The sequence below is a fragment of the Dreissena polymorpha genome, chromosome 5, assembly GCF_020536995.1.
Source record: "Dreissena polymorpha isolate Duluth1 chromosome 5, UMN_Dpol_1.0, whole genome shotgun sequence".
In the NCBI taxonomy this organism is placed as follows: Eukaryota; Metazoa; Mollusca; class Bivalvia; order Myida; family Dreissenidae; genus Dreissena; species Dreissena polymorpha.
Genome location: NC_068359.1, coordinates 105,194,632 through 105,219,195, shown reverse-complemented (window position 1 = coordinate 105,219,195; position 24,564 = coordinate 105,194,632). Strand labels below are relative to the sequence as shown.

The window sequence follows — 24,564 nt, the reverse complement described above, 5'->3', positions numbered from 1 at the left end:
TGAATATATTTGTGTATTAACAGGGAGATAATTATATTTCACAACAACGTCATTTCCTATTTCTAGGAACTATTAATAAGATACTCGTTCACAGTCGATAATTCGGCGTCAGCTGTATACGCCAGCTTTTCACCTTAGCCTGACCTTTGTTAGCGTCCAATAGAATTCAAATAAAACTTCCCGCGGCCAAGTACAGATGAATACACGTCATTGACTGCATTGGCTGATTTGATAATACCACTAGAACATTGGAAACATGTCCGCGTCTTTGTAACACTGTTTTACTGCGTGTTCAGCATGAAACAGTTTTATCTCTAATAAAAAGGCTTTATAGATGGAACAGTTTTACACTCAATCTCGACATCAATACAGTTTGTGCGTACATCTTTTATTTTCAGAGGATTTTCAGCGCGAGAACGTTGTGTACTTAAAGGCCATGTTCTCATATTTAGTACTGACTTCCATATTCCTGTCAACATGTTATATGTAAAAGTATAAAGAGCAGTGGAAGCGATGCCTCACTTTAATGTGTTGCATTTCAACCCGCGAGGTATAAGGGGTCAGTTCGCGGTTAGTGTGTTTGAATGTCAGAGTTTATATACAGGTCAGACCTTCTGTGCTGTTCGGAGTTCGCGGTCAGTTATATAATAGTTATATAATAAAGACGCTATAGCGTGAACTAGGTGAACCGGATTTTTCTTTACCACCAGAAAGATGTGAAATGAAGATATCCAGCGATATTATTTTATGGCATGTCAATAATAGATTCTTAATGTGTTTTCAACAATACCATGATAAATATTATTTTTAATTAATTAACAAGAATTATTCCATCATATTTACTAATGTATTATTGCAGCATATTGACTAATGTATTAAGTATGAGCGCGATGATTCTCGATACTGTTAATAATCGAATCAAATACACGTAGCAATTCCCGATAAACCACTCAAACAGGTTTGTTCGAAGAACGCGCGTATAAATATATAAAATATGTACGGAGACTTCGCGTGTGGCCGGTTGACTTTGGTTTTCTTTTTTGTATCTATAGGTTTATGACCAGCAATATGTAATAATGTAAAATAAGCCGCGAAAACTCCGCGTAACATCCCGTACTGCGTTTGATGCAGCTAAAAACTGCACAGAAAAAGATATTAGCTAAACTTGATCTCATTCATTTAAATCTTTACCTTCCATAAACTTCAACCACAATCAACGCCGTATATCTTTTTTAAAGATATTTCTTGTTTATATATAGGGAGAAAGGTGTGTGAACAACCAGATACACAGACAAACAAACAGACATACATATTCCCATTTGAGACTTCGGCGTGTGCGCCTAGCTACGGTGCAGAACAAGGCATACATACTATGAAATCCCCATCCCCAAAGATTGTCTTACGGCACAGTAAAATCATTATTTGCACATAATGCAAATGATTAACATTCTCCCAGTTTATTATTGTAAACGAGAACGCCGCGTGCACGCTTGAATACACTCTGCCCTTTGGCATAAATTAAACAAACGTTTAATACAATCCATATGAAATAACACGGCGATTAAGTTGCTGTACAAATACTTAAACTTGTCTAAACAAAAACCCAACCAAAACACAGAAAATAAATCGAAATAAATTCAATTTTCAAAGCCAACAATTGTTAGTATTACCCGTATCCGGAAGAAGATTGAGGTATATGGGATCGTTCTAGCTTAAGTAACATTACACTATGTTCCGACCTAGTCTAATTTGCGTATATAGGCTCCAGAAATTTCCGGATAAATAAACCTACCTTGGAAGATAGTAGCTAATTAGATAGCAAGTAACGTATTTATGACATTAAATGTCTCTCATGTTAACCTCAATTGCTTGTGCCATTGATACTGCTATGCTTTTTCCTTTTAATCAGAATAAAACTTACAGGACAAAGCAGTGTGTAAGATAACTACACAAATAGTACTGTACTTGTCATTATAACAGAAATATATCACGCTGATGTAGATTATTTTCATTGTCAGACTTAGAGTGTTATTTTTGGAGAAAACACTTAAGGACACAAGTCGCTAACAGAGATTCTTGACCATGGGAAGTTTGTTCATGAGCACACTTTTCTAAAATATCATAAGTTAAATATGGGTGATAAAACTGGAAAAATGGATATATTACAAAGACATATTCCAATAAGATCCAAAGCGTACTTAGGAAACAAAATACATGAATTAAAGAAAATTTAACATTGTGATCTTCAAACAATGTGTCATAATTCTACAAATGTGCAAACATAAGTTAAATTAAACAGATTGGATAAATAACTGTGTAAAAAGTTTAAAACAAGTGTAAAATACATTCTTATGAGTTTTAATTTAAATCATTCTTTTACACTCTCGGTATCTGTGACATACTAACTTTGTCATAAACAACGGTTCAGCTAAGAGCAAGTGAGGCAAGATAATTAAACAAAATTATGGATACTTTTGAGTGGAATAAATATATAACACACTATTTACACAATTGCGGTTGCAAAAAAAATATAAGCATGCTGGAGCGATAGGGCCCACAAACAAACAGGACAAAATATCAATTATTCAAGCTACATACAAACCAACACGAACATAGACAAGGTACACAATAAATGACTCTTCAGTCATTGTCATGAGAAGTCAAAATTCATTATATTGTCAGTTATCATTAATTCAGTACATAGTTTACTATCTTGATCGTGCGAGTCCATTAAGATAACAAAAATGATTTTCATGTATCTTTCATCTGTATAAATATGTGAAACGATTTTTTAGGTACTATTCTTTAAAACATCCCTTATTTGGAAAGGGTCAGATCTACAATGAAGTCCCTTCAATATGTGTAGTTTTTAACTAGATTAAATAATAATTGGACATTGTTTTCTTTTTACATGTTCAGTTTGTAACCTAATTTGGTCGAACAAATGTGCTGTTGTTCATAAGTACTACCATTTACCGAAAATACCAGTTATCATTAATAAGTCAGTTGTCAAATGTAAGAATTAGCTATATTTATATAGCAAGAATTGTATTTATATAAAATTACGTAATTTTTATAGCATGATAAAATAATTTGCAATCCAAATGATGGCATTTTAATAATACCCCGCTACAAAGTAAAGGCGGTATGGCGGAATCATCATGAACGTCTGCGTGTCTGGTCGTCTGATTCATAATTTGTAACGGGAATTTACGTTACTGATTATATTGGTGCCTATGATATTTATTTATTGCATATCATCTTAATACATTTTTTTCCAACTGAATATAAATGTCAACGCCGATAGTTTAGTTTTTTTTAAGAAATGTCCTGTTAACTTTGTGTGTTTACTTGGCTTGTTTGGAATAAACGTTTGCTGCAGACCATCTCAACTTAAGTATGTTTTTTTTTGTCCTATACAACTGCATAGTTAATGCGCTAGCTGCAGATCATCTCAACTTAAGTATGGGTTCTTTGTCCTATACAACTGCATAGTTAATGCGCTAGCTGCAGACCATCTCAACTTAAGTATGGGTTCTTTGTCCTATACAACTGAATAGTTAATGCGCTAGCTGCAGACCATCTCAACTTAAGTATGGGCTCTTTGTCCTATACAACTACATAGTTAATGCGCTAGCTGCAGACCATCTCAACTTAAGTATGGGCTCTTTTCCTATACAACTGCATAGTTAATGCGCTAGCTGCAGACCATCTCAACTTAAGTATGGGTTCTCTGTCCTATACAACTGCATAGTTAATGCGCTAGTTGCAGACCATCTCAACTTAAGTATGGGTTTTTTGTCATAGACAACTGCATAGTTAATGCGCTAGCTGCAGACCATCTCAACTTAAGTATGGGCTCTTTGTCCTATACAACTGCATAGTAAATGCGCTAGCTGCAGACCATCTCAACTTAAGTATGAGTTCTTTGTCCTATACAACTGCATAGTTAATGCGCTAGCTGCAGACCATCTCAACTTAAGTATGGGCTCTGTGTCCTATACAACTGCATAGTTAATGCGCTAGCTGCAGACCATCTCCACTTAAGTATGGGTTCTTTGTCCTATACAACTACATAGTTAATGCGCTAGCTGCAGACCATCTCAACTTAAGTATGGGCTCTTTGTCCTATACAACTGCATAGTTAATGCGCTACCTGCAGACCATCTCAACTTAAGTATGGGTTCTTTGTCCTATACAACTGCATAGTCAATGCGATAGCTGCAGACCATCTCAACTTAAGTATGGGTTCTTTGTCCTATACAACTGCATAGTTAATGCGCTAGCTGCAGACCATCTTAACTTAAGTATGGGCTCTTTGTCCTATACAACTGCATAGTTAATGCAATAAGCGCTTTCATATCACGCGTGTGCGTACCCCGCTTACTTGCCATCAACGCCATTTTTCTTGAATTAATAACAATCTTAGTCATGTTGGTTCATATTTATATCGAAGGCCACAATCTCTCATTATTTGTAATCTTTAAATCTTTATGTCAGACTGCGATTGTACTGTTGAACTGTATTGCGCGCTGTCAAAAGAAATGAAGCTCTTTATCAAAAGAACGATACGAAATATTTGCAGTTTGAATATATCAATTTTATGGCACAGCCAAAGTAAACTCAATATGTACTTGACATGCATTTCTTTGGTCGGGAAGGTTTAATAACTGCCGTTTTTTCTTTTTTGAAAGGTCATCATCTCCACAAAATACCTAGATTTCAGAGTTCACTAAGCAACAACTCAATGATAACGCTTTGACCTGAAACATACACCGATTACTTTGTGAAGTATATCAATCAATACAAATGGAAATCGGGATCTACTCCTTGGTAAGTATCTACATAATAAATAAGTTTATTTTCATAGGTCACAATGACTAGACAGATAATTCATGACTATATCAAGTTTATATGCCAAGTTTAAGAATAAATCCAAAAACATTATTAGGAGAAAAATTCTTGTGAACAGTCGTTAGTTTAAAGCATTAACCGGTTCCCAGTTTACTACAGGGAAAAATAACACCACATAAAAAGTAAAACAAGTAAAGCTGGAAGACGAGATTTAATTGCATTCCTACCGTTTATAAAAATAAATATTTTCTATAATAATTTGTAATAATATGTATGCTAATGTCCACATTGCTTCATTTGATAGTCGTTGGGTTTAAGTTTGAATGTACACAAAAGTTACTCATAAACTTTTAATAACTTGCAAGCCAATATTTTGTTTTAAAGTGTAAGAGCACCAAAAAAGACAGGAATTCTTGAACAACACTTTAATAAAATTAATACACTTGTTCATTTTGTAAAAGTGAATAAATAATATTTTCATAGAAAAACTGCAGTTTGAAATTTGTAAAAATTATAGAACTTTTAACGCTTCACAATATACTTTATGGCATGTTTTGATATTTCAAATGTATCTTTCGTTTTTAGCTACCATAGCTGTTTTTGTTGTTTTTATTTGTATAAAACAAACATAAATTGTCATTTTCTATATACGGGTGAATATTGCTAATATAAATTATAATGCCTATGTCATCATATTAAGGAATCAAATTATTGCGGTGTCTTATGCGTGTTCATTTTTTATCATGGAAATGCTACAAATTTTAATATCAATTTTTTTTGTCAATACTGTGTACACAATAATGCTCCAATTCTAATCTTGTAAACATGTAAAAATGTTCAATATCTTTGCATCGTATTTAAAGATGCCGAATCTGTGTTTTCCGAAACTATCCAATATATATATATAGTTTCTAAAACTTGCTTCGATAATGATTCACATTGAACAAAGTATGACTTATCCTGTTTGGCAATACTGACAATATTTAATTACAATAAGAAAAAAACTTTATAGGAAAATCTGCAAGCATGTCTGGCTGTGTTTATTTACATTTGAAACGCCCGCTTCGACACGCATACGTTTCAACTTGATTTTAAATCTGTTAGAAATAGTCGTTGTGAATGTTAATAACCAAACCGACTTGTTGACAGGGCAGACTACTTGGCAATAAAACACGCATACGTTTCAAATTGATTTTAAATCTGTTAGAAATCGTCGTTGTGAATGTTAATAACCGAACCGACTTGTTGACAGGGCAGACAAATTGGAAATAAAACACGCATACGTTTCAACTCGATTTCAAATCTGTAAGAAATAGTCATTGTGAATGTAAATCTTTCGATAAGTATGCGATCTTTGACAAAAAAGCTATAAGCATACGATTCCAGCATCTTTAAACGTTTCAAGCATGGCAAAAGAGAACAATCGAGTGTTCAATATTTAACAACCGTCGTGAATAACGAAAAACTCTCAAACGCTAACGTTTGATAACAGCAGTTCAAAATGTATTACATATGGTACACCAGTCGCTCAAAATGTGAACTCATCGGGTACATCAATCGTTCAAAATGTGAACTCATCGGGTACATCAATCGTTCAAAATGTGAACTCATCGGGTACATCAATCGTTCAAAATTGTGAACTCATCGGGTACATCAATCGTTCAAAATGTGTACTCCTCTGTTTCATAAATCGTTCAAAATATGTACTCATCTGGTTCATCAAGCGTTCAAAATGTGTACTCCTCTGGTTCATCAATCGTTCAAAATATGTACTCATCTGGTACATCAATCGTTCAAAATGTGTACTCCTCTGGTTCATCAATCGTTCAAAATGTGTACTCCTCTGGTTCATCAATCGTTCAAAATGTGTACTCATCTGGTTCATCAATCGTTCAAATTGTGTACTCATCTGGTACATCAAGCGTTTAAACTGTGAACTTATCTGGTACATCAAGCGTTCAAAATATGTACTCATCTGGTTCATCAAGCTTTCAAAATTTGAACTCATCTGGTTCATCAAGCTTTCAAAATTTGAACTAATCTGGTCCATCAAGCTTTCAAAATTTGAACTCATCTGGTTCATCAATCGTTAAAAACCTGTATTCCTCTGGTTCATCAATCGTTCAAAATGTGTACTCATCTGGTTCATCAATCGTTCAAATTGTGTACTCATCTGGTACATCAAGCGTTTAAACTGTGAACGTATCTGGTACATCAAGCGTTCAAAAATATGTACTCATCTGGTTCATCAAGCTTTCAAAATTTGAACTCATCTGGTTCATGAAGCTTTCAAAATTTGAACTAATCTGGTTCATCAAGCTTTCAAAATTTGAACTCATCTGGTTCATCAAGCTTTCAAAGTTTGAACTCATCTGGTTCATCATGTTTTCAAAATGTGAACTCATCTGGTACATCAATCGTTCAAAATGTGTACTCATCTGTAACATCAAGCGATCAAAATGTGCACTCGTATGGTAAATCAGTCGCTCAAAATGTGTACTAATCTGGTACATCAATCGTTCAAAATGTGAACTCATCTGGTAAATTAAGCGTTCAAAATGTGTACTAATCTGGTAAATCAAGCGTTCAAAATGTTTACTTATCTTGTACATCAAGAGTTCAAAATGTGTACTCATCTGGTTCATCAAGCGATCAAAATGTGAACTCATCTGGTAAATCAAGCGTTCAAAATGTGTACTCATCTGGTTCATCAATCGTTCCAAATGTGTACTAATCTGGTACATCATGCGTTGTTCAGAATGTGAAGTCATCTTGTACATCAAGCGTTCAAAATATGTACACATCTGGTACATCAAGCGTTCAAAATATGTACCTATCTGGTACATCAAGCGTTCAAAATGTGTACTCATCTTGTACATCAATCGTTCCAAATGTGTACTCATCTGGTAAATCAAGCGTTCAAAGTGTGTACTCATCTGTTTCATCAAGCGTTCAAACAATGTATCATCTAGTACATTGATCAAGTGTTCAAAATGTGTACTAATCTGGTAAATCAAGCGTTCAAAATGTGTACTCATCTGGTTCATCAAGCGTTCAAAATGTGTAATTATCTGGTACATCAAGCGTTCAAAATGTGTACACAGCCGGTTTATCAAGCGTTCAAAATGTGTACTCATCTGGTTCATCAAGGGTTCAAATATGTTTACTCATCTGGTAAATCAAGCGTTAAAAATGTGTACTCGTCTGGTAAATCAAGCTTTTAAAATGTGTACCGTCTGGTAAATCAAGCGTTCAAAATGTGTACTCATCTGGTACATCAAGCGTTCAAAATGTGTACTCATTTGGTAAATCAAGCTTTCAAAATGTGTACTCGTCTGGTAAATCAAGCGTTCAAAATGTGTACTCATCTGGTACATCAAGCGTTCAAAATGTGTACTCATCTGATACATCAAGAGTTCAAAATGTGTACTCATCTGGTTCATCAAACGTTCAAAATATGTAAAAACCTGGTAAATCAAGCTTTCAAAATGTGTACTCATCTGGTACATCAAGCGTTCAAAAAGTGTACTCATCGGGTACATCAATCGTTCAAAATGTGCACTCATCTGGTTCATCAAGCGTTCAAAATGTGAACTCATCTGGTACATCAAACATTCAAAATGTGTACTCATCTGGTACATCATGCGTCCGAACAGTGTACTAATCTGGCGAATCAAGCGTTCAAAACGTGTACTAATCTGGTTAATCAAGCGTTCAAAATGATCAATCATCTGGTACATCAATCGTTCAAAATGTGTACTAATCTGGTTCATCAAACGTTCAAAATATGTACAAATATGGTAAATCAAGCTTTCAAAATGTGTTCTCATCCGGTACATCAATCGTTCAAAAAGTGTACTCATCGGGTACATCAATCGTTCAAAATGTGCACTCATCTGGTTCATCAAGCGTTCAAAATGTGAACTCATCTGGTACATCAAACATTCAAAATGTGTACTCATCTGGTACATCATGCGTCCGAACAGTGTACTAATCTGGCGAATCAAGCGTTCCAAATGTGTACTTATCTGGTTCAGCAAGCGTTCAAAATGTGCGATCATCTGGTAAATCAATCGTTCAAAATGTGTACTAATCTGGTAAATCAAGCGTTCAAAATGTGTACTCATCTAGTTCATCAAGCGTTCAAAATGTGTAATCATCTGGTACATCAAGCGTTCAAAATGTGTGCACAACCGGTTTATCAAGCGTTCAAAATGTGCACTCATCTGGTTCATCAAGCGTTCAAATATGTTTACCCATGTGGTAAATCAAGCGTTCTAAATGTGTACTCATCTGGTACATCAATCGTTCAAAATGTGTACTCATCTGGTAAATCAAGCGTTCAAAATGTGTACTGATCTGATACATCAAGCGTTCAAAATGCGTACTCATCTGGTACATCATGCGTCCGAAAAGTGTACTAATCTGGCGAATCAAGCGTTCAAAATGTGTACTAATCTGGTTCATCAAGCGTTCAAAATGTGCAATCATCTGGTTCATCAAGCGTTCAAAATGTGCAATCATCTGGTTCATCAAGCGTTCAAAATGTGCAATCATCTTGTTCATCGAGCGTTCAAAATGTGCAATCATCTGATTCAACAATCGTTCAAAATGTGTACTAATCGGGTAAATCGAGCGTTCAAAATGTGTACAAATCTGGTAAATCAAGCGTTCAAATTGTGTACTCATCTGGTACATCAAGCGTTCACAGTGTGTACTTATCTGGTACATCAATCGTTCAAAATATGTACTTATCTGGTATATCAAGCGTCCAAAACGTGTATTCATCTGGTACATCAAGCGTTCAAAAAATGTGTGCTCATCTGGTACATCAATCGTTCAAAATGTGTACTCATCTGGTACATCAATCGTTCAAAATGTGTACTCATCTGGTACATCAAGCGTTCAAAATGTGTACTCATCTGGTACATCAAGCGTTCACAGTGTGTACTCATCTGGTAAATCAATCGTTCAAAATGTGTACTCATATGGTACATCAAGCGTTCACAGTGTGTACTCATCTGGTACATCAAGCGTTCAAAATGTGTAGTCATCTGGTACATCAAGCGTTAAAAAAGTGTAATCATCTGGTACCTCAATCGTTGAAAATGTGTACTCCTCTGGTTTATCAAGCGTTCAAAAATGTGTTCTCATCTGGTTCATCAATCGTTCAAAATGTGTACTCATCTGGTTCATCAAACGTTCAAAATATGTACAAATCTGGTAAATCAAGCGTTCAAATTGTGTACTCATCTGATACATCAAGCGTTCACAGTGTGTACTTATCTGGTACATCAATCGTTCAAAATATGTACTTATCTGGTATATCAAGCGTCCAAAACGTGTATTCATCTGGTACATCAAGTGTTCAAAAAATGTGTGCTCATCTGGTACATCAAACGTTCAAAATGTGTACTCATCTGGTACATCAAGCGTTCAAAATGTGTACTCATCTGGTACATCAATCGTTCAAAATGTGTACTCATCTGGTACATCAAGCATTCAAAATGTGTACTCATCTGGTACATCAAGCTTTCAAAATGTGTACTTATCTGGTACATCAATCGTTCAAAATGTGTACCAATCTGGTAACTTAAGCGTTCAAAAAGTGTACTAATCTCGTTCATCAAGCGTTCAAAATGTGTACTCCTTTGGTACATCAAGCGTTCAAAATGTGTACTCATATAGTACATCAATCGTTCAAAATGTGTACTCATCTGGTACATCAAGCGTTCAAAATGTGTACTCATATGGTACATCAAGCGTTCAAAATGTGTACCAATCTGGTAAATCAAGCGTTCAAAATGTGTAATCATCTGGTACATCAATCGTTGAAAATGTGTACTCCTCTGGTATATCAAGCGTTCAAAAATGTGTTCTCATCTGGTTCATCAATCGTTCAAAATGTGTACTCATCTGGTTCATCAAACGTTCAAAATATGTACAAATCTGGTAAATCAAGCGTTCAAATTGTGTACTCATCTGGTACATCAAGCGTTCACAGTGTGTACTTATCTGGTACATCAATCGTTCAAAATATGTACTTATCTGGTATATCAAGCGTCCAAAACGTGTATTCATCTGGTACATCAAGTGTTCAAAAAATGTGTGCTCATCTGGTACATCAAACGTTCAAAATGTGTACTCATCTGGTACATCAAGCGTTCAAAATGTGTACTCATCTGGTACATCAATCGTTCAAAATGTGTACTCATCTGGTACATCAATCGTTCAAAATGTGTACTCATCTGGTACATCAAGCTTTCAAAATGTGTACTTATCTGGTACATCAATCGTTCAAAATGTGTACCAATCTGGTAACTTAAGCGTTCAAAAAGTGTACTAATCTCGTTCATCAAGCGTTCAAAATGTGTACTCCTTTGGTACATCAAGCGTTCAAAATGTGTACTCATATGGTACATCAATCGTTCAAAATGTGTACTCATATGGTACATCAATCGTTCAAAATATGAACTCATCTGGTAAATCAAGCGTTCAAAATTTGTATTCATATGGTACATCAATTATTACCATATTGAAGACATCAGTCTCAGTAGAATGCAGAGACGCGTTTAAAAGGTATTGCTTTTTCGAGTGCAATAAGATTTCTAAACATTAAAATTTAAATTTGCTGTGTTAAAGGAGCACATGTCGTCCAGTGTTCATTCCGAAATTCTATTGTAACCTCCCGTCACTTTATAAAGCAACACAATCAAACCATTTATAAAACATTAAAAGAAAACCCCAGAGTAACCGTTGTATAGTTTAATAAAACTCCAAACAGCGATTAAGGGGGAAATCTTTCAAAATCACCTTCAAACACTTTTTATATCTTCAATGACCTATTACACGATATACTCGACCAGAACGAGTTTTTATCAAATGGAGTACAGAAGCGGTTGTCACTTGAATAAATTGTGGATGCACTACGACGGACAAAAATACGGAATCCGGATAGTGCCATCTATAATCTCGCACTTCTTTCATCAAGGGCGACACTAGACACACGAAGCAATACTTGATCTTTTTCTTGACAGTCGCGGCGAAACTTGATCTTTTTCTTGACAGTCGCGGCGATACTTGATCTTTTTCTTGACAGTCGCAGCGACGCACGATATATTTAACACGATATATCGCCCTTGTGTAGGTAGCCAAAAAGGCGATATCATATATCGTGTTAAATATATCGTGCGACTGTCAAGAAAAAGATCAAGTATCGCTTCGTGTGTCTAGTTTCGCGTTCAAAGGGCGACACTAGACACACGAAGCGATACTTGATCGTTTTATACTTCAATCTGGCCATAAATAAATATTTAATATTACATAAAAATTTTATATGAACGTATATTTGATGATAGGAAAATCGCTTGGAATAACGATTTTCAATATATGACTGAGTTCCCAAGGTGCAGTTATTAATTGTTCGATTCTACGGTTCAACGTGCATTACGTGCTTTTGTTAAAATCATATTTGACATGCACAAAAGTAACAGTGTGAACTGTATCTGAATATAATTATATAATAGACATTTATATTATATATGGAACCCTGTTAAGCAATATGAAACAAACGTTTTTCTCCCTTCAAAAGCGTTTTTGTTAGCCAATATGAATATTATAAAATTGTTGTTTGCACTGTATGCAGTTTTATTTATGCCGATCATTTATTTGATAAAGCATCATAAAAGGTATTTAAAAGGTAAAACAATACCAGCAACAAAAATACCGTCTAATTAATGTATTAATAGACTGGACATTAATGTTGCTCGTCAATAATCTGGATAACCTATAAATGATGATTACACATGTACAGAAAAGAAATCTTCGGGTTTAATATCGATGTCTTACTTGAAGTTAAGCGTTATCTATAAATCTGCAATCCTTTTGGAAGTGATACAGATTATAATGATATATTATCTTAAAATTGATAGAAATTTTACTCCATTGTTCAAATTTCTGAATAGTTTTAAACATATATCGTTGTCAATATATATTAAAATTATTATGAAAATTAATTAATCTGTACTCGGTTTACTAATGCTAGAATAATCTTTTATAAGTGTGTCGATGGCAGCAATATTAATAATAAATGGTTGAAAATTACTGTAACACCGTTTAAAAAACCTGACAGTGGACAGGCGATATTATTACAGCGATATTTGAACGCGACTGTCAACAAAAATATCGAGTATCGCTTCGTGTGTCTAGTGTCGCGGTCTGAAATTAGACCGCGATACACGAGGTTACGGATAATATGGGCGATAGTTGAAAAATAAAATATCGTGCGTCGCCGCGACTGTCAAGAAAAAGGTCAAGTATCGCTTAGTGTGTCTAGTGTCGCCCTTTGGACGCGACACTAGACACACGAAGCGATAATTGATCTTTTTCTTGAAAGTCGCGGCGATACTTGATATTTTTCTTAACAGTAGCGGCGATACTTGATCTTTTTCTTGACAGTCGCGGCGACGCACGATATATTTCACGATATATCGCCTTTTTGGCTACCTACACAAGGGCGATATATCGTGTTTAATATATTGTGCGTCGCCGCGACTGTCAAGAAAAAGATAAAGTATCGCTTCGTGTGTCTAATGTCGTCCTTGATGAAAGAAGTGCGAGCTTAAAGGTTGCACTATCCGGATTCCGTACAAAAACATGTTACAAAAGCTATTCATGAGTACGACAGCTATCAAGAATAATGAAAAAGTGTTTATAAATAAGTTAAGGTGTAGAACATTACCAATAAATATGAATGATTATGTTATGCGTCGTATTAAATTATATTGAACGTACTTAAATACAAGGTGTCGACATTTGTTATGTTATGAAAACTTCAACAATGTTTTGGTTATAATTACAAACCATTTGCACATAACTTCATGCAATCATTACAGAACTGAATTCGGAATCCATATGATACGTGTATCACGTGATATAGGTGTGAGCGGTCGCAAAATTTTAGCGGGATAAAAAGTTATAGTTTTTAGCAAATAACAGTGTTGAATTAATATTTTGTTTTGGATTTTATGTGAAAAATGTGATTATATTGGGTTAGTTATGTGTTAGTATGAATCATAATGCCGAAATCGAAAAGAAACCAAAGAAACAGTAGTGACAATGACCATAACGCTAGTAAGATACATAAACAAAGAGGCCCGTCCGCGGATGCCGAAATCGGTAATGTGCATGTAAGTGACATAATAAATACGGCAAACTCTGTGTTATATGGTGTGGACAATCTAGAAAACAGTGTATTTGTTCAGAGTCCAAGTTGCATTGGAAGTAGCGGCGGAAGTTTAATAAGTGAAATCGGTAGTGGAGGTGATAACAACAAGATGGCGGTAAGCAGTGATGAGCCGACAATCCGTGATGTGATGGTGCTACTCAAGGCCGTCTCGTGTCGTTTAGAATGTCTGGAGACGAAAATGAGTATAATGGACTCCATCGAGAAGCGAATGGAGAGTTTGAAAAGGATATGAGACGGCTGTGGCTGGTACACGATGAGAGGGCTAAGAAAGTAGACGAGCGGGTATCACGCCTGGAGGATAAATTGGAAGGATCCGATATTCATGTTGCAGGGCTCGCGGAGAAGATTCAGGGGTTAGTGAAGGAGCGTGATACCCTGCGTGAGGATGTTAGCTATCTCCAATCGCAGTCAATGCGCAACAACCTGATCTTCACATCAGTACCGGAGGCCAGCGAAAACGGAGTCGAGACGCCGGAGAAGACGGAGGAGAAGCTACGCCAGCATTTGCTTAGCGCTTTTAAGCTCTCACAAGAGATGGTAACTTCTATCAGGTTCGAACGAGTTCATCGGTCCCCGGGGTCGCCAACACAAGGAAAGATCAGAAATATTGTAGCCAAGTTCACATACTTCAAAGACAGAGAAATTGTTAGAAAATTGTGGAAGGAACTTGACGGCACGCCGTTCAACGTTTTCGAACAATTTCCACCGGATGTTATCATGAAAAGGCGTCCATTGGTGCCGAAAATGAAGGAGGCGAGGCGGCTAGGTAAACGGGCTTACCTAGCCTACGATACGCTCTACATCGACGGCACCCCGGTGCGCGCTTAGGATCACGGCGGTGGTGAAGTCTCAATCCTGTCGTGGAACATTAATGGACTTACCGATAGTAAGAAGTCATCGTCCAATTTTGTAAATATTTTAAGCTCATATGATATATGTTTTCTATATGAATCTTGGGCGAAAAAGTAGTAGTGACATTAATTTAAGTGGTTATTTGTCATTTAATTTCTTCAGACAATTTCAGAATAGAAAAGCACGCAGAAATAGAGGTGGAATTGTTGTCTTTATTAAAGAAGAATTAACTAATGGTATTGAGATTGTAAGAAATCATTATGATTCTATTATCTGGTTGAAACTCGATCACACATTTTTTAATATTTCAGAAGATTTTTATATCTGTGCAACTTATATATGGCCTAATGAGTCCCCAGCATATAACACATTTAATATTGACCTGTTTGAAATTTTAGAAAACGATATTACTTATTTTTCTGAATTTGGTAAGATTTTTGTAACTGGTGATCTCAATAGAAGAGTTGGAAATAAATGCGATTTTATTGCAAAGATAGTATTAATACTGAATATGACGACCCTGATTACTCTCCAGATAACACCTCTGTCAGGGCCTCTGTTGTTTATTAAATAGTCACGGTGTAAAATTATTAGACCTATGTAAATCAACGTGTTTACGCATTGTTAATGGTAGAGTTGGAAATAGATGTAAACATACTTTTTATTCTTATAACGGTTCGTCTGTAATTGACTATTTGTTAGCAAACGAATACAGCTTTCCAATTATATCGGATTTTACCGTGCATGATTTTAACGAATTTAGCGATCACGCCCCGTTACACTTTTCACTACTATGTAATAATGTCCCCTCTGATTACCAATCATACACCGATGTCAAGTATAAATGGGACGATGCATTACGTGGGCAATTTCGCTCAGGAATTATTTCTTTGTTACCTGTATTTAATTCCATTGTACAACATATAGATTATTCAAGTAGAACATCAATTAATAACATGTTAAATAGTTTTACCGAAACCATTCGCAGTGTTGCTGATCCGTTATTTTCCAAAACATGTGTTTATAAAACAAACCCTAGTTTCAATGTAAATAGTTGCATAAAGAATGCACAATGGTTTGATAACGAGTGCAATAGCGCACGAAATTTATACCACGAAGCTCTACGTACTTTTAACTCGTGCAAAACAGACATTAACAGAGAACGTTTATGTACAAGTAAAAAGCATTATAAGGACTTAATCCGTAAGAAGAAAGCATATTGTTATAGGCAAAAATGTGGGAGATTGAAAATTTAAGAAAACACAAACCAAGGGACTTCTGGCGATTTTTCAAATCGAAAAATAACGTTATTAAAAATAAAATTCCCTTAGAAGAATTTACAAAGTTTTTCGAAAACATTAGTAACAATATGTCTGATTTTTGCAATACTGAAGCAGAAGATTTTTGTTTAAACAATGACTTTAATTTAGAAAATTCTGTATTTCCAGAACTTGACGTACCTATATCTGTTTATGAAGTTAATTCTGCAATTAAACATTTAAAACGACATAAATCATCGGAAAGTGATTGTATTTTGAACGAATATTTTATAAAAATGCAGTGATATTTTATCAACTCATTTGTGTGATGTGTTTAACGGTATTTTTGTATCGGGATTTTTCACCGATAAGTGGACAGAAGGGGTAATAATCCCTTTGCATAAAAAGGGTGCTATTAGTGATGTTAATAATTATAGAGGGATTACTTTAGTAGTTGCTTTTCAAAATTATTTACCACGATTTTAAACAAGCGCATTGAAACGTTCTGCAATGAAAACACTATTATTTCGGATGCGCAGTTCGGATTTAGGAAAGGTTATTCAACCGTTGATGCCATTTATATACTGATGTCGATTGTACAAAATTATTTAAATGAAAATAAACGCCTGTATGTTGTATATGTCGATATGTTTAAATGTTTTGATAGTATATACCGCAATGCATTATATTTGAAAATGTTTAAGTCTGGTATACACGGAAAATTGCTTAGAATAGTTAAGGATATGAATGCAAATGTTAAGTCACGTGTTAAATCATGTTCTTCTTATTCAGATTATTTTAGTTATGCGGTTGGACTGAGGCAAGGGGAGGTTATGTCGCCAATTTTGTTTTCTTTATTTGTTGAGGACCTTGAACTTAGCCTACAAGACAACATTAATTCTGGTTTGAATATAGATGATATTGTGTTGATGTTATTATTATTTGCTGATGACATGGCTATTTAAGGCAAGTCACCGGCTGAAGTCCAATCACATTTAGACAACTTATATGTATATTGCAATTCTTGGGGGCTAAATGTTAACACTGCAAAAACGAAGATTATGGTATTTCGGAAGAGGGGAGGGTTAAAAGATAACGAAAAATGGACATACAATGGTAATGAAATTGAAGTGGTAGATAACTTTAACTACTTAGGAACGGTTTTGAATTACACAGGAAATTTTAAATTAAACCAGGAACATTTGGTTGGTAAGGCCCTTAAAGCAATGAATGCATTATTGTATAAATGCAATGATTATGACATAAAACCGAAAATATTTTGTCAGTTGTTTGACTCTTTTGTTGGCTCCATATTAAGTTATGCTTCAGAAGTATGGGGATTCACAAAGTCAGATGACATTGAACGCATACATTAAAAATTTTGTAAACGATTGTTACAGGTTAAAATAAATACATGTAATGTAGCTGTTTATGGAGAATTAGGGAGATATCCATTGTATGTTCGTTAAAATTATCAAATACTGGTTTAAAATTATTAACAATGAAAATATCATAATGCAAACTGTTTACAAACAAGCTATAAATGATTGTAATAAAGGTTATACAAATTGGGTCTCAAATGTCAAGAACATGTTAAATAATTTTGGATTTGGTTATGTATTTGAAAATCCAAACGTTGTTAACGTTAATAGTTTTATTAGCGAGTTCAAATGTAGACTTGTTGATAATTTTAAACAGGAGTGGTATGGTAAAATGAATAACAGTTCTGTATTAGATATGTATAAAGTCTTTAAAACCTCTTTTGGATATGAAGAATATTTAGACTTACTTCCTAGACGTTTGTGCCTATTTTTTGTAAGATTAAGAGTGTCTGCACACCCGTTGCGAATCCAAATTGGCAGATACGCTCAGAATAACATACCACGAAATGAACGTTATTGTTTATGTTGTAATGAATCTGATTTAGAAGATGAATACCATTTTATATGTATATGCCGCTGCTTCACTGATTTAAGAAAAAGATATATAAGCCGTATATTTTATATCAACCCATCTGTGTATAAATTCCACAGTTTATTAGTTTCATGTGACAAAACAGTTATTTCTAATGTATGTAAATATATCAAAGAAGCTTTTGTTTTAAGAAATACCTTGCTTAATAATGTTGTTTAATAAATTTCAGTACCGCCTTGACAGAACCTTTGTGTTCTTTCGATTGATTGTGATTATTTGTATTTGTATTCTTACATGACTATTTCTATGTTATGTAATGTTATGTTGTTACACCTATTTACGTGACAGAAAGCATGTGTATATATAAGTATGAAGACGATGTTCTTTTGTATAAGTCTGAATAAACTGTCTGTCTGTCTGTCTGTCTGTCTGTCTGTCTGTCTGTATTCTTAAATACTTCTAGTAGATGTATGGAGAAGTACACACTTGTAAACGAAAAACAAAATCAACTCTTCATTTTCATTAATTGGCGTGTATGTTTAGTATGCATGACTCCTTGATTTTTTAATTGAAGACCACATTGTAAACAGCAATAGAAATGTGAAATTCATCAGGGTTTTTTCATGAAATAAATTTATTACTATAATAATAATAAGACCCAGATATCCTATTTAATGGAATGCCGGCAGAAAATGTTTATGTTACCATGTTATGAGGGTTTTCAAGAACGCTTTCCCGTTTATCTGTGTAGACGTACTCCACGTGCGGCGCCTCTGTGACGTTACCGACGTCGTCTGTCTGTGGCGGAAACGCCTGCACGAGAATGATGGGCTCACTGGGCTTCACGAACCCGCTCTCTCGGGCCACACTCAGTGCTGTCAACATGTTGTCGCCTGTAGTCAAGAAAAAGGCCAAGTCATAACAGCTACGAATGACTGGTTTTCAAGTAAACTTTTAACATCTATAATTCGATTCGGAGTGACATCGTACAAGAAGGTCATGATGACCAACATAAGCAGAGGGTGGCGCATGTTATCATAGCATGACAAACTTTCAGAAGTAGCAAGAACTCAACTTATATTTGGCTTTGATAGCATTTTTCTGTGTTTGCAACGAAATGATATTTGAATTTAGATAACTGTATCAGATTAAGAGATTTACATTTACCTGAAATTATAGAAATTATAACAAAAAATGTTAAATAAATGTCAATAAATTAGTATTATCAAGATTTACCAATGATTTTTATTTGTTAAATGAAATTGGCAATTTCTAACAACATCTGCAAGGTACCTACATATACAATTTCAGCTATAACCCATCGAAATCAAGGTATAAAGCACACAACGTTTTTGTTTTTTAAGTAACAGTGACCTTGCTCGGACAGGCCAAAATTGAACTTAGTCTGCTTCAAGACTAACCCCATTCAAAATTTAAGATAAATATCTGATTGGACCGTTATCGTTGTAGAATAATTTAATGACAGTGACCTTGACACAACAGGCCCACTACGCTAGGTCTCCATGTTTGCTACTTACACATAACATTTCAGCAAAAAACGAATACATAGCTCATCCTAAAATGAACAAACTCGTTTAACTATTTTAGCGACTGCATCTCTGACCTTGATCCAACTGGCCCTATTGTCAAGCTACTTCACCACACCAGCGTGCTATGTACACAGTGTCAAGGTTGGTAAATGAAATCCAAATTTATTGCCCGGCAACGCAAACCTTAATGTTAATCTTTGATTATGTAAATATAAAACGAGCATAAATGCAAGTACGAGTTATGGGCCAGGTGAGTGACATTGCATGATGATTTCAAAGACACGTATAAAGTTTCAATGGAATATCTGTATAAGTAGATACAGAGATATATGAACTTAAAGCATGCAACTTCACCTTGATTTTAACTTCTGTGAATAGTCGAGCAAATAAGAACTGTCAGAAGACAGATTGTTCAAACAAAAATGTTATTCAATTTGAATATGCTTGAATGATGATTGCTCATTGAGTCAAATCGTTATATACATATTAGATATAAGTTATAAAGTTAGAAATAGTGAGCATGGTCTTCATCAAAACCATCCCAAATTCAGTCCATAAAATACGTAATTCGTGTATCTTTGCTCATATATATTGCTTTTATTCAATTTATTGAGTAAACAAATTCTTCATCATCTATTTACAGTGACCATGACATTAACCTTGTCCCCTCACATCTTATATATTATCCCAAGCTAGACCTGGATACAAGGCATTTATATAAGTATATTAAATACAATACTTATATTTGAAAAGCTATTTTAGTAACAGTGATCCTTGCCTTGACCCCATTCATCCCATACGCAATCCTAAGGAGGGTGAGGGGGTCTTGGTACATATACCTACACATACACTTAAATGGCGATATCTATCTAACTTTTTGGCTAGCTGTAACATGTCTATATATATATGTGTGTGTATATGTAATTTCTTTCAAACGCGAGTTGCCAAAGTGATCATATTTGCCATTTCAATGTGGAAATAATTGTTAGTAGTTTTAGTGATATAACCATTTAGCTATTCTTGAGAAACAAGCTTACCGGAAAACTTCAGCCTAGTTCGGGCGAGTAGAATAGAAAAAAGTCGAGCTAAATCCGGCTAGTTGTGAAGTAACATTCAGTTTTGACAATAATAAATTGTAGTATTAAAATAATGAAACTTTGTACATGCATGTAAACGTTGAAAGAGCAGTATTTACCCGTGACCATAATAGTTCTGATGTTGGCCTTGCTGAGCTGGCTGATGACGGGGGTGGTTTCCGGCTTGAGCCTGTTCTCCATGACGATAAGGCCAAGGAAGGTGAGGCCACGCTCCACCTCCTCCCTGGAAACACGGCAAACATTTAACTATTTCGGTGCATGTAAACAGGGCGGCGCATGTCACCAGGGCGGCGCATGTAACAAAGGCGGTGCATTTAACCAGGGCGGCGCATGACATCGAGATATTCGCAAGATAATAAAGTACATGCGATTCTTATCTAACGGCCAGATCGTCAATATTGAAATTATAAGCACATATATTAACCAAAGACGAAATATTACTAAACATGTACGTTGGAAAGATCAAGCCTCTATAAAATTCGACATATTTTAACATACGAACCTGTAACTCATAAAATTGATGCATTTAACAAAGAAACCTTTTATGCTGTAAATGCTCACCTTTCAATTCTCTGTAATTTTGGATATTTTAGTTTTTCCGAAAGTGACTTGTATGCCAATGCGAGGACCCTGTATCCATGGCGCGTGTATGTGATCAATACATCGTGGAAATCAGGCGGAACTGTTATATTAAATACTATTAGTACATTTAAAAAGGTCAAGCTCATATTTAACTTTGCATAATGTTCACACATATGCCATTCTAACTCAAAGGATTTCTACGCTGAGCGGTCTCAATTTGTGCGTGATTAATTGGTTAGATTCCCTTAATACCATAAACAGTTAACACAACATTATTATTACTTTTATCTTGTTTTCCACGGCCATATTGTAATATAAATGCACGAATTTAGAAGTAGTTTGTGGTTTCATAAATAAAGTTTGCTGAAAGAGTGACAACATGAAATACGGCCATTGCTGTTATAACGACGCCTGATCGGTTTGGGGAGTCAGTCCATACCGGTATCAGTGATGCAGAGCGAGGCCACCATTTCCGGGGCGCCCTTGGTGTAGATGTCGAAGTGGTCGCTGCCTAGGTTCCGAACGATGACGGACATCCGCTGCAGGCTCGAGGAGAACGTGAACTGACGGACGATTCCAATCTCTATAGAAGTAAGCTGAAATCAGTGGTTTTTTTTCTAAATAAACAATGGGGATAAAATGTTGCTGAATAAACACTGTACAGTTAAGTGCATTACAAGTTCAATTTACAAGTATAATTAATTTTCAGGTATTCGATTACCTGCAGGGTGAATAATGCACACGGTGGTAATAACAACCGAATAATGATTTGTTTGCAAAAGCAGAATACAATTCTACACAACGCTACAATTTTGAAACAAGCAATCACATTGGCCCTGGCTGGATCATCTGTGTAATGTGGCGTGGTCAGTTTCGAACATGGTCACAATGCAACTAATACAACTTAGTGCTTTGTGGTTTCATAAACTTTAGACTTGATATGAAAATATCAAACTTGTCAAAACCCAAAGCATTCACAATTTTGACCCCAGGAGCCTGATCAAATTTAGTAGATGACCACTATATGATGTAACATGACCAATATTACAACTCTTCACCTTGTTTTTCGAGATGATGTATGAACTTATTTAAAAATTAATCTATATAAAGTATATGACCCTGTGGCATGTTTTGATCCCATGGGCAAATCTTAACAAACTTGTTCATGACAACTACATGTACATGGTATAACATACGAAATATAACAGATTTGCGACTTGCGATTTCATAGAAACGATTTAATTGTTTATTACATAAGTCTAAATAAATAAATCTTAGAAGAGGACCATACACGGAAGTTACAAGCAAATTTTTTAACCCCTGACCCATGATGTTTCAGAATATAGTTTTTTAATCATATTTGTTTAGCTATGATGACCAACGAATACAGCGTGCCAAAATGAGTTAAACAACTCTTTAAGTGGGTAACCTAAGGTTCAATCCTGCATCGTTAAAATCATCTTGGCGGTTTAGAAAGAGAATTGTTTAAATAAAACGTTTATTTACGACGCCCAATTGACAAAAAGCTATCATAAATGGTAACACCAACGACCTAAAAATGATAAATGCATTATTATTGGTTCCATTCGAATTAGTGCACTGCACTTTGAAATACAGTTACTGTATACATGTTTTGTGTCGAGTTAATGATTGACTTACCGACTTGGTACTGGAGAGGTCCAAAGATCCAATCAGCTCCTCTGTCCGCGGGTACACAATGGTGGGACATATCTTGTCGAAGTTACTGCTCTCGTCCATACCTGGTTCTTTAAGTTCCTGCGAATAAACGTTTATGCACAAGTTTAGTGTGGACACAAACACAACCGATGGGCTGGAGCTATATTTACTTTAGGGACACTTACACAGCCTATGAACTAGAACTGTTTCAATGTAAGACACATACTTAACAAATGAACTGGAACTGTCCACTTTTAGTACACATTCCCAACCTATGAACTGCAATTGTCCACAACTAGTGCACCTACCCAACCTATGGACTTAAACTGTCCACCACTTGTGCATCTACTCAGCCTATGGGCTGGAACTGTCAACTATTTGTAAACCTAGCCAGCCTTAGAAAGGAATTGTTAACTATGTTTACACCTACGCTGCCTATGGACTAGAACTATCCACTACTTGCACACATTTACAGCCTATGGAGTGGAATTGCCCAATACTTGTACACGTACTCAGCCTTTGGACTAGAACTGTCCACTACTTGCACACATTAAAAGCTTATGGACTGGAACTGTCCACTACTTGTACACGTACCCAGTCTCTGGACTGGAACTGTCCACTACTTGTACACGTGCCCAGCCTATGGACTGGAACAGTCCACTACTTGTACACATAGCCAGCCTATGAACTGGAACTGTCCACTACTTGTTACACGTACCCAGCTTATGGACTGGAACTGTCTAGTATGTGTGAACATAGCCAGCCTATGGACTGGAACTTTCCACTTCTTTTACACATAGCCAGCCTATGGACTGGAACTGTCCACAACTTGTACATATAGCCAGCCTAAGGACTTGAACTGCCCATTACTTGTACACGTACCCAGCCTATGGACTGGAACTGTCCAGTACTTGCACACATTAAACGCTTATTGACTGGAATTGTCCACTACTTGTACACGTATCCAGCCTATGGACATGGAACTGTCCACTACTTGTACACGTGCCCAGCCTATGGACTGGAACAGTCCACTACTTGTACACACAGCCAGCCTATGAACTTGAACTGTCCACTACTTGTACACGTACCCAGCTTATGGACTGGAACTGTCTAGTATGTGTGGACATAGTTAGCCTATGGACTGGAACTTTCCACTACTTTTACACATAGCCAGCCTATGGACTGGAATTGTCCTACAACTTGTACATATAGCCAGCCTAAGGACTTGAACTTCCCACTACTTGTACACGTACCCAGCCTATTGACTGGAACTGTCCAATACTTTAACACCTACACGGCCAATGCAACTTAATTGTCTTTTTTATGACAACTTACCAGCTTATGGACTGAAAATGTTCCGTAACTGTACACCTACCCAGCCTATGGACTGGAACATGATCAGTTCCAATGGATCCCCGCTAAGTACACCTTCAATTATCGTCAGTGAGTGACACGTGGCCATTCCCACCATCATGTTCCCGCGGGGCAACCGTTTAACGCTCGATAGCTCTTGTTCAAATCTGAAATATTTC

At 35.8% G+C, this 24,564-nt stretch overlaps 1 pseudogene; it reads right to left on the bottom strand.

Annotated features, from left to right (window-relative positions):
* The window catches only part of LOC127881239 (polyamine-transporting ATPase 13A3-like), a 99,845-nt pseudogene that overhangs the window by 35,607 nt on the left and 39,674 nt on the right, over positions 1-24,564 (bottom strand).